The sequence below is a fragment of the Eretmochelys imbricata genome, chromosome 28 (assembly GCF_965152235.1).
Source record: "Eretmochelys imbricata isolate rEreImb1 chromosome 28, rEreImb1.hap1, whole genome shotgun sequence".
NCBI lineage: Eukaryota > Metazoa > Chordata > Testudines > Cheloniidae > Eretmochelys > Eretmochelys imbricata.
The window spans coordinates 2175038-2189689 of NC_135599.1; the positions used below are offsets into that span (position 1 = coordinate 2175038).

The 14652-nt window shown below is 46.1% G+C and overlaps 1 long non-coding RNA gene and 1 pseudogene across 1 annotated transcript; one reads left to right on the top strand and one right to left on the bottom strand.

Moving 5' to 3' along the window:
• Positions 1–551: 551 nt before the first annotated feature.
• On the bottom strand, positions 552–5943 carry LOC144258340 (uncharacterized). Its single transcript, XR_013344676.1, has 4 exons — positions 5604–5943; positions 4141–4467; positions 1752–2686; positions 552–1031 (listed from the first exon to the last, which is right to left on the bottom strand). It is a non-coding gene; the product is annotated as an uncharacterized LOC144258340 (long non-coding RNA).
• Positions 5944–6159: 216 nt separating this feature from the next.
• LOC144258213 (uncharacterized) overlaps positions 6160–14652 on the top strand; it is an 84438-nt pseudogene continuing 75945 nt past the window's right edge.

Genomic DNA, 14652 nt, shown 5'->3' on the forward strand with positions numbered 1-14652 from the left:
AAGGGAAAACCTATGATGGCAACAGGCCATAAAGGAGACCCAGTTTGGGAATATTTTAATGAAGTTCCTCTGTCTGTGGGTAAGACAGGCATGGGTGCAAAATGCAAACAGTGCAACAAAGAAATGCAAGGCCTAGTTGCCCGAATGAAACAACAACGCAGCTTCCTCCTGAGAAGGAACACTTCTCATGATGAAGATGTCATAGGATCTTGGCTATCTTGAGAACCCCTTCGTGCATGGGCAGGGTGGGCGTAGAGGTCAAGAAGACATTGAAGAGGGTGTCCCCTCCTGCTCTGCCATCTCCTGCACTTCCAGCCCCAAGGTCTCGGCCACGTGCTGAAGTAGGGCTTGATGCTCACTAAAGTTATCCAGTGGGCTAGCCCTCGAAGGTCCTGCGACCGCTTTGTCTGGGCTGGGGGAGGTCCCGGGGTGTTGACTGCCATGGGGATGGAGGCAAAAGGGTGGGCACGGATTGTGTCTGTGACCAACAAGAAGGACAAACAAGGTCACACCTCCTTGATTCCCAAGAACAAAGAGGCCAAAAGGCTCGACTTATTTGGGAGAAAAGTTTATTCTACCACCAGCTACAATATTGGGTGGCAAACCATCAGGCCCTGTTGGGCAGATATAACGTTAACCTCTGGGACGGTCTCAAAAAGTTCCAGGAATCTTTCCCACAAAGTGTAGCCCAAGAGTTTGGCACCCTGGTGGAGGAGGGTACCGCGGTGGCCAGATGCTCCCTGTAGATGGCATGGGATGCGGTGGACTCGGCAGCTCGAGTGGTCGCATCAGTGGTTGTTATGCAGCTCCTGGCTCCAAACAGCGAGCTTCTCCCAGGAGATGCAGGCTTCAATTCAAGACCCACCCCTTCGACGGGGTTGGTCTTTTCTCCTAGCAGATGGACATCAGGCTGCATGGGTTGAAGGACACTAGAGCTACCCTTTCCTTGTTGGGCATGCATACGCCACAGTCTGCTAGAAAGTACTTCCGGCTGCCCCAGCCGCCAAGACTCTGGCAGCCCCATCAGGGCTCTGCAATACAAAGGGATGCTAGTTTTAGTTGTTGAAGGCCTTCTTCCTCCTGCTTGCTTGTGCAACCTGAACCTGCCAAACATCTAGGGGGGCCAAAAATGCTCATTTTGAGGGTGCGCCTGAGAGCAACACCCCAGTCAGCCACCTGGATCCTTCCTGCCTTTTCCTCAACCGCCTCTCTCCCTACCGTTAGGCCTGGTTGCAGGTTACCTTGGACTGCTGGGTCCTGAACGTAATAGCTCAGGGCTATACCCTGCAATTTTTGGCTGCCCCTCCCTCCCACGTCCCTGTCCCTTTTCAGGGACCCTTCTCACTAGAAACTCCTCATTCAGGAGGTTGAAAAGCTTGGACTTGGGGGCTGTGGAGGAAGTTCCTTGGGAAATGTAAGGAAGAGGATTCTGCTCCTGCTACTTCCTAATCCTGAAGGTCAAAGGGGGCCTAAGACCCATCCTAGACCTGACTCGCCTCAACAAGTCTTTCAAGAAGTTGAAGTTTCACATGGTCTCTCTGGCCTCCATCATCCCTTCCCTGGATCCAGGAGACTGGTATGCAACTCTCGACTTAAAGGATGCTTACTTTGATGTCGACATATTCCTGGGACACAGGTGTTTCCTGTGTTTCATGGTGGCCGGGTGCCACTTCCAGTTCACAGCGCTGCCCTTTGTCCTGTCCTTGGCTCCCAGAGTGTTCACAAAATGTGTGACGCCAGTGGCAGCTTACCTGACAGTTCGAGGAGTCCAGATCTTCCTGTATCTCGACGACTAGCTCATCAAGGACAGGTATTTGGGGCAGGTGCAAAGGAGCCTCGATCTGGTATGCTCCACCTACAGTGACCTGGGTCTGCTAATAAACACAGAAAAGTTCACGTTGATGCCAGTCCAATGCATAGAAGTTATTGGAGTGGTTCTTGACGACTCACAAGCTAGGGCCTGCTTTCCAGAGGTGCATTTTTGGGCCATGTTGGACCTGATTTCCCACATAAAGAGCCACCTGCTCATCACAGCCCACACATGCCTGCGACTGATGGGCCACATGGCCGCGTACATGTACATGGTCAGCCATGCTCGACTGCATCTGCAGCCTCTGCAAGCATGGCTGGCCTCAGTCTATAACCCCAGCAGGCACGCCCTGAATCGAGTGGTCATGGTGCCGAGCCATGACCTCTCATCCCTGGACTGGTGGGTGAATACGAAGTCAGTTCTGCAAGGAGTTCCCTTGATGATCCCATCCCTGTCGCTCACCCTGGTCTCGGACGTGCAGGTCCTGATGGACAATACCACCGCAATGTATTACATCAACAAGCAGGGTGGTGCCAGGTCTTCGGCCCTTTGTTGGGAGGTGCTCAACCTCTGGGACTTTTGTGTGCAGCATGCCATTCATCTGGTAGCCACCCACCTGCCTGGAACCAAGAACGACCTGGCAGATCACCTCAGCAGGACCTTCTCGTCTCACCACGAATGGTCAATCTATCTGGAGGTGAACAACCTAATCCCCCACAGGTGGACCTGTTTGCATTCAGGAAGAACAGAAAGTGCCGTGTGTTCTGTTCACAGCAGGGAAGGGACAAAAGTTCCCTGTGAGTCGCCTTCTTGATTCAGTGGTCAGGAGCGCTGATGTATGTCTTCACGCTTGTGCCTTAAATCCACAAGGTCCTGCTAAAGATGAGGCAAGACAAAGCAAATGTCATCCTCATACTCCCCGCATGGCCTCGTCAACACTGGTTTGGCATGCTGTTGAGTCTTTCAGTGGCCACCCTGCTGCAACTGCCTCTTTTTTGCTGGATCTGTAGTCCCAGAACCACACCAATCTGCTGCATCTGTACCTGGTGATGCTTCACCTGACAGCTTGGCTTCTGCGAGGCTAAGTAGGGACAAATGTCAGTGCTCCGAGGGTGTCCAGCAGGAAACCCTCCACTTTGCCACGTAGGTAGCCACAGTGAAAGCGGTTCATGTGTTGGGCCTCTGATTGACACATTTGTGCTGAAGAGGCCCTGCTGCAGCACATCCTGGACCTTTGCTGCACCTTAAGATCCAGGGCCTGTCGCTATCTTTCTTCAGGATACACCTGGTGGGCATTTCGTCATTCCACCCTCTGTTTCAAGGTAGGACCTGGGGATTACAGTGTCTGAGAAGCTGAATAAGAGTCAGAAGTGTGCCCTTGTTGCCAAGAAGGCTAATGGCATATTGGGCTGCTTTAGTAGGAGTATTGCCAGCAGATTGAGGGAAGTAATTATTCCCCTCTATTCGGCACTGGTGAAGCCACATCTGGAGTATTGCATCCAGTTTCTCCCCCCCCCCCCCCAAACTACAGAAAGGATGTGGACAAATTGGAGAGAGTCCAGCGGAGGGCAACGAGAAAGATTGGGGGGCTGGGGCACATGACTTACAAGGAGAGGCTGAGGGAACTGGGATTGTTTAGTCTGCAGAAGACAGAGTGAGGGGGGATTTGATAGCAGCCTTCAACTACCTGGAGGGGGGTTCCAAAGAGGATGGAGCTCAGCTGTTCCTAGTGATGACAGAACAAGGAGCAATGGTCTCTAGTTGCAGTGAGGGAGGTCTAGGTTGGATATTTGGAAACACTATTTCACTAAAAGGGTGGTGAAGCACTGGAATGGGTTACCTTGGCAGGTGGTGGAATCTCCATCCTTAAAGGTTTTTAAGGCCTGGCTTGACAAAGCCCTGGCTGGGATGACTTAGTTGCTGTTGGACTAGATGACCTCCTGAAGTCTTTTCCAACCCTTTTTTTTTTAAAAAAAAAAAAAGGATGGTCTTCGCCCATTCCATGACAGCGTGCAGTTCTTGAAAGGTCTGGAGCGTCTCTACCCTCATGTCTGCGACCTGGTCTCCCCTTGGGACCTGAATCTTGTGCTGTCAAGGCTCATGGGTCCCCGCTTTGAACCCTTTGCTTCCTGCTCCCTCCTGTTTCTCTCCTTGAAGGTCTCCTTGATCGCTATAACATTGGCCCGTAGAGTGTCTGTCTGACATCAGGACGCTCACATTGGAGCTGCCTTATATGGTCTTCTATAAGGACAAGGTTCAGCTGCGTCTCCACCCATCTTTTCTACCCAAGCTTGTCTCCCAGTTTCATACTGGTCAAGACATATACTTACTGGCTTTTTTTTCAAAGCCTCATGCGATGGATGAGGAATGCAGGCTGCATACCCTGGACGTCAGATGGGCGCTGGCCTTCTATATAGCTAGAACGAAGCTGTTCTGAAAGTCAATGCAGTTGTTCATTGCTGTCGCAGACAGGATCGAGGGTTGCCCAATGTCTGCCCAGAGAATCTTGTCTTCGATCATGGCCTGCATCCACTATCTTATGAACTGGTGAAAGTGCCCCTGACGACTATCATGATGGCTCGTTCCACTAAGGTGCAGCCATCATCAGAAGCCTTCCTGGTGTAGGTGCTGATCCAAGAAATGTGTCTGGCTGCAACCTGGTGAGATAATGCAATGTTTATTGGGGATCGTTTCCAATCAAGCATATTCCAAAGCCCTTCACACCAGTCAGGTGTATCTCTATACGCCCATAGAGTCTGTTCCCCAGTGTCCCGTTCCCAGCTCTGACGTGGCAGAGCCTTGCCTGCGTCTCTGTTCCCGTTTTCTCCCCCCCTTAACAAACATGATTCCAATTTCCCTTCCCCCCCCATTTAACACCAGTTTATATAGTAATGTTCTCAGCTATACCTTAACCAGTCATTTTACTGAAATTTAACTAACCAATCCTAACCTATTGTAACATAATTCACTAACCAATTATATCCCACTACCCTAATTAACTTACTCCTACCATAATTAATTGTACAGCAGCCAGAAACAATTAGAGAACCAGACAGATTAACAATAGAAAAGTGGGGGCCATAAAGATAAAACAGTAGAGAAATGAGGGTTTCACAACCATTGATAAGTGATTTCTTGCCAGATAGGATGCTATCAAATTAAGTTTTCTTTAACTATCTTAAGATCTGTTTTTTTAACTACTGGTGATGGGCACTATTAGGACAGGATCGTCTTCCTAACAGCCCGATACCACCTTATTTCAGTGTGACTGGTTTCGGATGTGACAATGTGACCGTACGCTTCCCGGCTTATGGCTGCCCCTGCGGCTTAGCCAAAGGCCTTAGCCTAAGAACAAGGCCTCAGACCATCCTAGTGAGAAGGCCCATACACAGGCGGACTGTGATTTTGATTCTTTGTTTTTATACTCCTGTAACTAGCTGAGTGATAAAAATACAGTTAAGTTCTTAAAGTATAGGCTTTACAGGCAGTTTTGAATATCTATATTCTAATAGTGGGTTCTACCCCTTCCCCCCATTCTGTGTCTGTCTTGTCTATTTAGATTGTAAATTCTTCAGGGCACAGGCCGTCTTCTATTCTGTGTTTGTACTCTGCTCAGCACAGGGGGGACCCCCTAGTTAGTTAGGTACTAAGATAATGAATATGATTTATAATAACAACTTTCCTGCCACTGTGAGCCAAGGAAGCAGGCATTGGGATGTTACTATTTAAAAATAAGCTGGGGTTAAAACCATGAAATATTCCTTGTGACAAGTATCCAACACTTTCGACTGACCTCCTTTGTTTTCTTTGCCTTGAGTAGGGTTTCCAGTTTCCAAACCTGATGTGAACTCGCAGCTGGAACGAGGGGGAGAGCCGTGGGTCCCAGACCTCCAGGGCTCTGACAAAGAAGTGCTCTCAAGAGCTGCCTGCACAGGTAGGGAATTGGTTAAACCAATTCAAAAACTGTTTGGGAATGCAGGAAATATTTGAGATGCCCTACAAAGACCTTGTGAGCTCTCCAAGTTCAGGATTGTTCCCTGCAGATGTGGAATCATTAGGCAGATGTCACTCATTGCTTCCCACCTATTCTGACTGACAACTGGCAGTAGGTCCCTCCCCGATCTCACTTTTCCCTGAGTGTTCTGGTGAGATGCGGAGCAAAACTGATCCCTTCCTCTCTCCTATGGGGAAGGGTTTGGGAAAAATCCTCCCCTGATAGGTTTGATCTCTCCCGCACATATTTTGGTTTGTTCATCCCTTCTACCATTCCTGTCTCTGAGACTTCCTTTCTTTCTGGCGCAGAGAGTGACCTATGTTTGGATTCTCTCTGTCTCCCATCAGGTGATGGGATGGTGAGTGAGAATGAGGAGGAGAAACTCCAGCAGGAATATCCTGAGCAAGTAGAACCACATGGGACGTTATCAGGAAGATCCAAAGGAAATATTTTCGGGAGTTGTGCACGCCCAGAAAAAGCAAAAGCATGTGAGAAGCAGCAGAGGCCAGAGGAAAACTTGAGTAGCCACTCAGACCTTATTACACGCGAGAGCATCAACTTGGAAGAGACAAGCTACATATGCCATGCATGTGGGAAAATCTTCAATGGGAGCTCAGACCTTTTCACACATCAGAGAATCCACAGAGGAGAGAGACCCTACATGTGCTCTGAATGTGGGAAAAGCTTCAGTCGGAGCTCTGCCCTTATCACACACTGTAGAATCCACACAGGAGAAACGCCCTACATATGTACTGAGTGTGGGAAACACTTCAGTTGGAGCTCAAACCTTATCAAACATCAGAGAATCCACACAGGTGAGAAACCTTATGGATGCTCTGAGTGTGGAAAACGGTTCACTGATAGTTCAACCCTCATCTCACATCAGCGAATCCACACAGGAGAGACGCCCTATACGTGCTCTGAGTGTGGGAAAACCTTCAATCAGAGCTCAAACCTTAATAGACATCAGAAAATCCACACGGGAGAGACACCTTTCACGTGCTCTGAGTGCGGGAAAAGCTTCAGTTATAGCTCAAACCTTATCATACATCAGAGAATCCATACAGGAGAGATGCCCTACACATGCTCTGAATGTGGGAAAAGCTTCAATCGGAGCTCAAACCTTATCACACATTGTAGAATCCACACAGGAGAGACGCCCTACACATGCTCTGAGTGTGGGAAAAGCTTTAATCAGCACTCTCACCTTATCAGACATCGTAGAATCCACACAGGAGAGACACCCTACGTTTGCTCTGAGTGTGGGAAACGCTTCAGTCGGAGCTCACACCTTATCACGCATCGGAGAATCCATACAGGAGAGATGCCCTACACATGCTCTGAATGTGGGAAAAGCTTCAATCACAGCTCAAACCTTATTAGACATCAGAAAATCCATATGAAAGAGAACTGTAATAAATGCCTGGACTAGGGCTGGCCAAAGTTTTTTTTTTTTTTTTTTAAATCACATTTGCTAATTCGCACTTAGTGATCTTTGCACCATCTTCACTGTGGTCTCTCAGCTCCCCCCGAGGAGTTGCCTGCTTCTGCCTTTTGCACCTCACCCTTCTTTGTGATCTTTTCTATCAACTCCTTTCCTTTTGAGTCGTAGGAGTGTGTCTCCAGCCAGGAATGTTCGTCAGCTCCAGGTGGGAGAGAGAGTTTGGAGCCCAACATGCTACACTGAGGCAAAAATTACCTGTGCCCTACATCCCCTAGGACTGTACATGGCGTTGGCTGCTCAAGTTAGTGATCTTGGTGTAAAAAGACAATTATAGTTGTAGAGCAGATACAGCCCAGGTGCAGTGATTGGCATTAGCTTTCCCCTTGACGTGACCTAAACTTCATCACTCTTCCGCGTCTGAACAAACCCTGAGCATCCCAGTTATACTGTTCCCCCATTTCAAAGCAATTGTTAGTCATCAAGTTCTCCCTTCAGGAACAAATTCTTTCATTCCCAGTTGCTCTGATGTTGCTTCAGGTTGTGTTGGAGAGCAGATATTTTTACCACCATTTTCCTCACTTAAAATATATTTTAACTATAACAAAGAGCAGGAACAGGGCAGGGATAAGGAAAAATGTAATTTCCCCTCTGTAACAACAGAAGAAGATAGGGTAAGTCAGAGGGATTCCCTTATTCACAATACCAATCCCCCTGTTGTTCAATTGGTTAGGTCAATATTTTTTCTAAAGGGCTGGGAGGAGGATTCCATAGTAAATGACTTGGGACTAAGCAAAATACCCATGCATTTGGCTCCCAAAGCAGTTGTGGCCCAGGCCCTGCAGGAGATGGCTCCTGAAGATAGCTCCTTCCTAATCAGGTGCATGTTGCCTATTATTTGGGAAATGCAATCCCTAGCTAGATAGAGATGGGGAAAAAATGGAAGTAATGTTTCTGTTCAGCTCACCCCTGGGAGATGCTGCAAATGTGTAGAAAATGAAATCCATGTTGAATGTGATAGAGCTGCAGAAAGATACCTATTTTTAATAGATTCCTGACTTTTGGTGTCTTACAGGATTCTAAGCCGCACCTGAATTTAATCCCTAATTTAAATCTGTGCCACCAGATTAAAGAAATAAAAGGGCATATTTGGGGGAGTTATACCTCACTACCACAACTGGTATGTTGTGCGGTTGGTGAAGAATTCTACGCCAGAGAAGTGTAAAATTACTCCAAGTAAGGTCAAAGATTTGACAAGAACTCAAGTAGAAATGGCAGGTACGCGTGGTTGATTTTCACCCCAGAGATGGAAGCTATGATGACCTTTGGCCCAGGTAGAGTATTTTTAGAAGGCTAGTTAAGTGCCATTGATCATGGTCCTAAAGGATGCCATGATTAAATTGGGAACAGTTGTCTTTTACCATTTGGATCCAAAGGTTCGCGAAGCACAGAGAGAAACAGCTGATTCCTTCAGAGCCGTTCCATGCCTTTGCATCCCAATCTGACTGCCTTGTTGGACAAGAAGCATTTCCATGCTGGGCAAATGATGGTAGCCAATGGGGGAGTGTATCAGATTCCAAGTTCAGACTGCAGGCTACATGAATGCTGAGTCCTGACTCTGGGGTTTGGTCTCTTAGTTTTGCTCTTAATCTAGTGCATTTGTATCATTTCACGTCCTGCTACTGTGAAAGATTAGAAAGTGTGAAAATAGAGCAAAGGTGGTTTTTCTCATGATGCAGCCTTCCCAAATAGTGTGAGACCCGGGGAGACATGAACTCACAAAAATGGAAGGCTCCTAGATTATTGTAGAATGTGACTTCACACAAAGCTCACTGGGTGGAAATGGGAATTAAGAGAAAACTGCCCTATAGGTTTATATTTTGTAATCTTTGAATAAGTTGTTACCAGTGACAAATTAAACATGAAGTTAATTAGTGTAATATAAGAGGCTGATTATGTGATAACTTTGTGTTACAATATAATTCAGCTTTTCTTCTAGTTCTCTCCCTGCACCCTCCTACTACATAGGAAATGGTAGCTAATCCTGGAATTAAAGCCTCACTCCAAAGGAATTAGAGTGGGGGAATATGTGAGTGAAATAGTATTTACGAGAATAGAGACCTAGGATAGACTGTAATTAATTCTATTTAAAATGGAATTTATTTTAATAAATTTTAAAATAAATCTTCCATTAAAAGAGGAAATTACTTGAGACAAGATGTGAACCTTTTATCCAGTGAGAGAGTAACAGCCACAGACTTCCCCAGGTCTCTTGTTTGCAAAGCAAAGATGTCACATCAGGCAGGAGATGTCAAAATCTAAAATGGTGATGGTAGCTTTCCTGGTTTTTTGTTTTTGTTTGATTTTTAATTTAATTATTTTGTTTTAGCAACCAGGCCCCTTTTCCTTTAGAGCACAATGCTTTAACTCTCAGGCCTGGCTCTGGAAACCTCCTCAGAACTGGCCTTGTGTTTCTTTCATGTTTAATATCTTTGGGGTTCACACATCCACACTACATGCGGTTCACAGCAACAGATACTTTGAGAAACCTACTGCGTTAAGCGGACCTTTTCCAAACTGACATTGGACCAAAGTCTGCCTCAATTCAGCTGGATTGGGACACATCTGTATCAAAGGAATGGTTCACACCTGATTTGCCCAGGGACCTCGGGGGAGGTGTGGTAAAATAGGATAAGTAGGAGTCAACAACAATAAAGATAAGGGTGAAAGACCCTCACCTTGCAGGTCAACAAACCTGTTCTGTTCATTCCCTCTGATGCATCTGGCACTGGTCACTCTCCAGCAGCACACTGGGCTCCATGGACCATTGGTCTGACCCAGTATGACCAGTCTTGCGTTCTTATGTTAAGTAAGTCCTCTACGGCCTTGTCTACGCTGGCAAGTTTCTGCACAGGAAAGGAGCTTTCTGCAGTGTAACTTCGGAGTTCTACAAACTGCCAAGCCACTTAGTGCTCAGAAACTGTGCAGTTGCAGCACTGTAAAAAAAGCCACCCTGACGAGCGGCGTAGAGCTGTCTGCGCCAGGGCTACACCGCCGCGGGGCCAGTGTAGACACCCTGGTGGATTGCAGTGCTGCAATTGGCCTCCGGGAGGTGTCCCACAATCCCTGTTCTCGCCTCTCTGGTCATCAGTTTGAACTCTACTGCCCTGCCCTCAGGTGACCGACCATGAACCCCACCCTTAAATTCCTTGGGAATTTTGAAAGTCCCCTTCCTGTTTGCTCAGTGACTCATGCAATGGTGTCAGCGCATTTTTCCAGGTGACCATGCCTGCTCCGTGCACCAGGTGATCCTCCGCTTGGAGCAACGCCGAGCTGCTGAACCTCATCACCGTTTGGGGAGTGGAGGCTGTCCAGTCCCAGCTGTGCTGCAGCCATAGGAATTATGATAACAGACAGATTTCATGATGCACGAGAGAAAGGGGCCATGTCTGGGACACACTGCATTGCAGGGTCAAAGTGAAGGAGCTGTGGAACGCCTACCACAAAGCACAGGAGACAACCCCCTCCCCCGGTGCTGCGCCCAAAAGCTCCCAGTTCTACAAAGAGCTGGATGCGATATGCGGTGGTGACCCCACCTCCACTGCGAAGGCCACTGTGGATACTTCGGTGGCTCACATGCTAATAGAGAGTGGACCGAGCCAGGAGGAGGAAATCTTGGACGAGGATGTGGAGGGGGAGGGGGACCCTGAGGCAGAGGATGACTCGGAGGTCAGAGATGCATGCAGTCAGGACTTCTTCTCTACCCCAGAGGAGGCTAGCAAGTCACAGCTGTCAGAGCTTGGTGAAGCACAAACAGGAGAGGAGGCCTCTGGTAAGTGGCTTTGATTTTGGGAATCGCTGAAGTGAGTTGTTGGGGGCAGGAGGGTTGCAGAAAGCAGGCTTGTGTCTGTATGATGTGCATACCACCACATGCCTAATCTGAGCAGTGGAATAGGGTGTTGATTGACTCTCTCGCTTCACAGGAATCTGCCCCAGATATCTCCATGAAACTCTAAGAGATAGGGGAAAGCCGATTGCTGCAGAGGAGCACTCGGATCGGACAGAGACTTCTCTTAGAGGAGAGTCTAGTGATAGAGATTTTCTAGGTTTTAGTCAGGAGGAGAGGATGGAAGAGGATAAAGTATGGGCCAGATCAGACTAGAAACATTCTTATAGAAAAGAATCTGACACATCAATAAAGGGCAGACAAATAAACAGTGACAAGTCTTTAAAGTGCTTGTACACAAATGCTAGAAGTCTAAATAATAAGATGAGTGAACTAGAGTGCCTCGTGTTAAAGGAGAATATTGATATAATAGGCATCACAGAAACCTGGAAGAGTGAGGACAATCAATAGGACACAATCATTCCAGGGTACAAAATATATCGGAAGGACAGAACAGGTCATGGGGGGGGGGGGGGGAGGGGGGAGTGGCACTATATGTGAAAGAAAATGTAGAATCAAATAAAGTAAAAATCTTAAATGAATCCACATGTTCCATGGAATCTCTATGGATAGTAATTCCATGCTCTAATAAGAATATAACAGAAGGGATCTATTATCGACCACCTGACCAGGACAGTGATGGTGATTATGAAATGCTAAGGGTGATTAGAGAGGCTACCAAAATAAAGAACTCAATAATAGTGGGGGATTTCAATTATCCCATATTGACTGGGTACATGTCACCTCAGGACAAAACGCAGAGACAAAATTTCTTGATACTTTAAATGACTGCTTCTTGAACCAGCTGGTACAGGAACCCACAAGGGGAGAGGCAACTCTCAATTTAGTCCTGAGTGGAGTGCAGGATGTGGTCCAAGAGGTAACTATAACAGGACCGCTTGGAAATAGTGACCATAATATAATAACATTTAACATTCCTGTGGTGGGAAGAACACCTCAGCAGCCCAACACTGTGGCATTTAATTTCAGAAAGGGGAACTATGCAAAAATGAGGAGGTTAGTTAAACAGAAATTAAAAGGCACAGTGACTAGAGTGAAATCCCTGCAAGCTGCATGGACACTTTTCAAAGACACCATAATAGAGGCCCAACTTAAATGTATATCCCCAATTAAAAAACACAGTAAAAGAATTTAAAAAGAGCCACCTTGGCTTAACAACCATGTAAAAGAAACAGTGAGAGATAAAAAGCCATCTTTTAAAAAGTGGAAGTCAAATCCTAGTGATGTAAATAAAAAGGAGCATAAACACTGCCAAATTAAGTGGGATGTATAAGTAGGGGCATTGCCAGCAGATTGAGGGACGTGATCGTTCCCCTCTATTCGACATTGGTGAGGCCTCATCTGGAGTACTGTGTCCAGTTTTGGGTCCCGCACTACAAGAAGGATGTGGAAAAATTGGAGAGAGTCCAGCAGAGGGCAACAAAAATCATAAAATCATAGAATATCAGGGTTGGAAGGGACCCCAGAAGGTCATCTAGTCCAACCCCCTGCTCGAAGCAGGACCAATTCCCAGTTAAATCATCACATGATGATTAAATGATTAGGGGACTGGAACACATGACTTATGAGGAGAGGCTGAGGGAATTAGGATTGTTTAGTCTACAGAAGAGAAGGATGAGGGGAGATTTGATAGCTGCTTTCAACTACCTGAAAGGTGGTTCCAAAGAGGATGGATCTAGGCTATTCTCAGTGGTAGCAGATGACAGGACAAGGAGTAATGGTCTCAAGTTGCAGTGGGGGAGATTTAGGTTGGATATTAGGAAAAACTTTTTCACTAGGAGGGTGGTGAAACACTGGAATGCATTACCTAGGGAGGTGGTGGAATCTCCTTCCTTAGAAGTTTTTAAGGTCAGGCTTGACAAAGCCCTGGCTGGGATGATTTAATTGGGGATCGGTCCTGCTTTGAGCAGGGGGTTGGACTAGATGATCTCCTGAGGTCCCTTCCAGCCCTGATACTCTATGATTCTAAGTGTAAAAATGTAATAAAAAAAGCCAAAAAGGTAAGAACAAAATGTTTTTTTTTTTTAGTACATCAGAAGCAGGAAGCCTGCTAAACAACCAGTGGGGCCCTTGGACGATCAAGGTACAAAAGGAGCACTTAAAGACGATAAAGTCATGGCGGAGAAACTAAATGAATTCTTTGCTTCAGTCTTCACGGCTGAGGATCTTAGGGAGATTCCCAAACCTGAACCGTCCTTTGTAGGTGACAAATCTGAGGCATTCTCACAGATTGAAGTGCCGTTAGAGGAGGTTTTGGAATTAATTGATCAACTTAACAGTATCAAGTCACCGGGACCAGATGATATTCACCCAAGAGTTCTGAAAGAACTCAATTGTGAAATTGCAAAACTATTAACAATTGTAACTTGTCTTTTAAATCAGCTTCTGTACCCAATTAGTGGAAGACACCTAATGTAATGTCAATATTTAAAAGGGGTTCTAGAGGTGCTCCTGGAAATTACAGTCCGGTAAGTCTAACATCAGTACCAGGAAAATTAGTTGAAACAATAGTAAAGAATAAAATTGTCAGACACATAGAAGAACATAAATTGTTGGGCAAAAGTCAACATGGTTTCTGTAAAGGGAGATCATGTCTTACTAATCTATTAGAGTTCTTTGAAGGGAGCAACAAACATGTGGACAAGAGGGATCCAGTGGACATAGTGTATTTAGATTTCCAGAAAGCCTTTGAGAAGGTCCCTCACCAAAGGTTCTTATGTAAATTAAGTTGTCATGGGATAAGAGGGAAGATCCTTTCATGGATTGAGAACTGATTAAAAGACAGGGAGCAAAGGATAGGAATAAATGGTAAATTTTCAGAATGGAGAGGGGTAACTGGTGGTGTTCCCTAAGGGTCAGTCCAAGGACCAATCCTATTCAACTTATTCATAAATGATCTGGAGAAAGGGGTAAACAGTGAGGTGGCAAAGTTTGCAGATGATACTAAACTGCTCAGGATAGTTAAGACCAAAGCAGCCTGCGAAGAACTTCAAAAAGATCTCACAAAACTAGGTGACTGGGCAACAAAATGGCAAATGAAATTTAATGTGGATAAATGTAAAGTAATGCACTTTGGAAAAAATACCCCCAACTATACATACAGTATGATGGGGGCTAATTTAGCTACAACTAGTCAGGAAAGAGATCTTGGAGTCATCGTGGATAGTTCTCTGAAGATGTCCTTGCAGTGCGCAGCGGCAGTCAAAAAAGTGAACAGGATGTTAGGAATCATTAAAAAGGGGATCGAGAATAAGAAGGAGAATATCTTATTGCCCTTATATAAATCCATGGTATGCCCGCATCTTGAATACTGCTTACAGATGTGGTCTCCTCATCTCAAAAAAGATATACTGGCATTAGAAAAGGTTCAGAGAAGGGCAACTAAAATGATTAGGGGTTTGGAACAGGTCCCATATGAGGAGAAATTAAAGAGGCTAGGA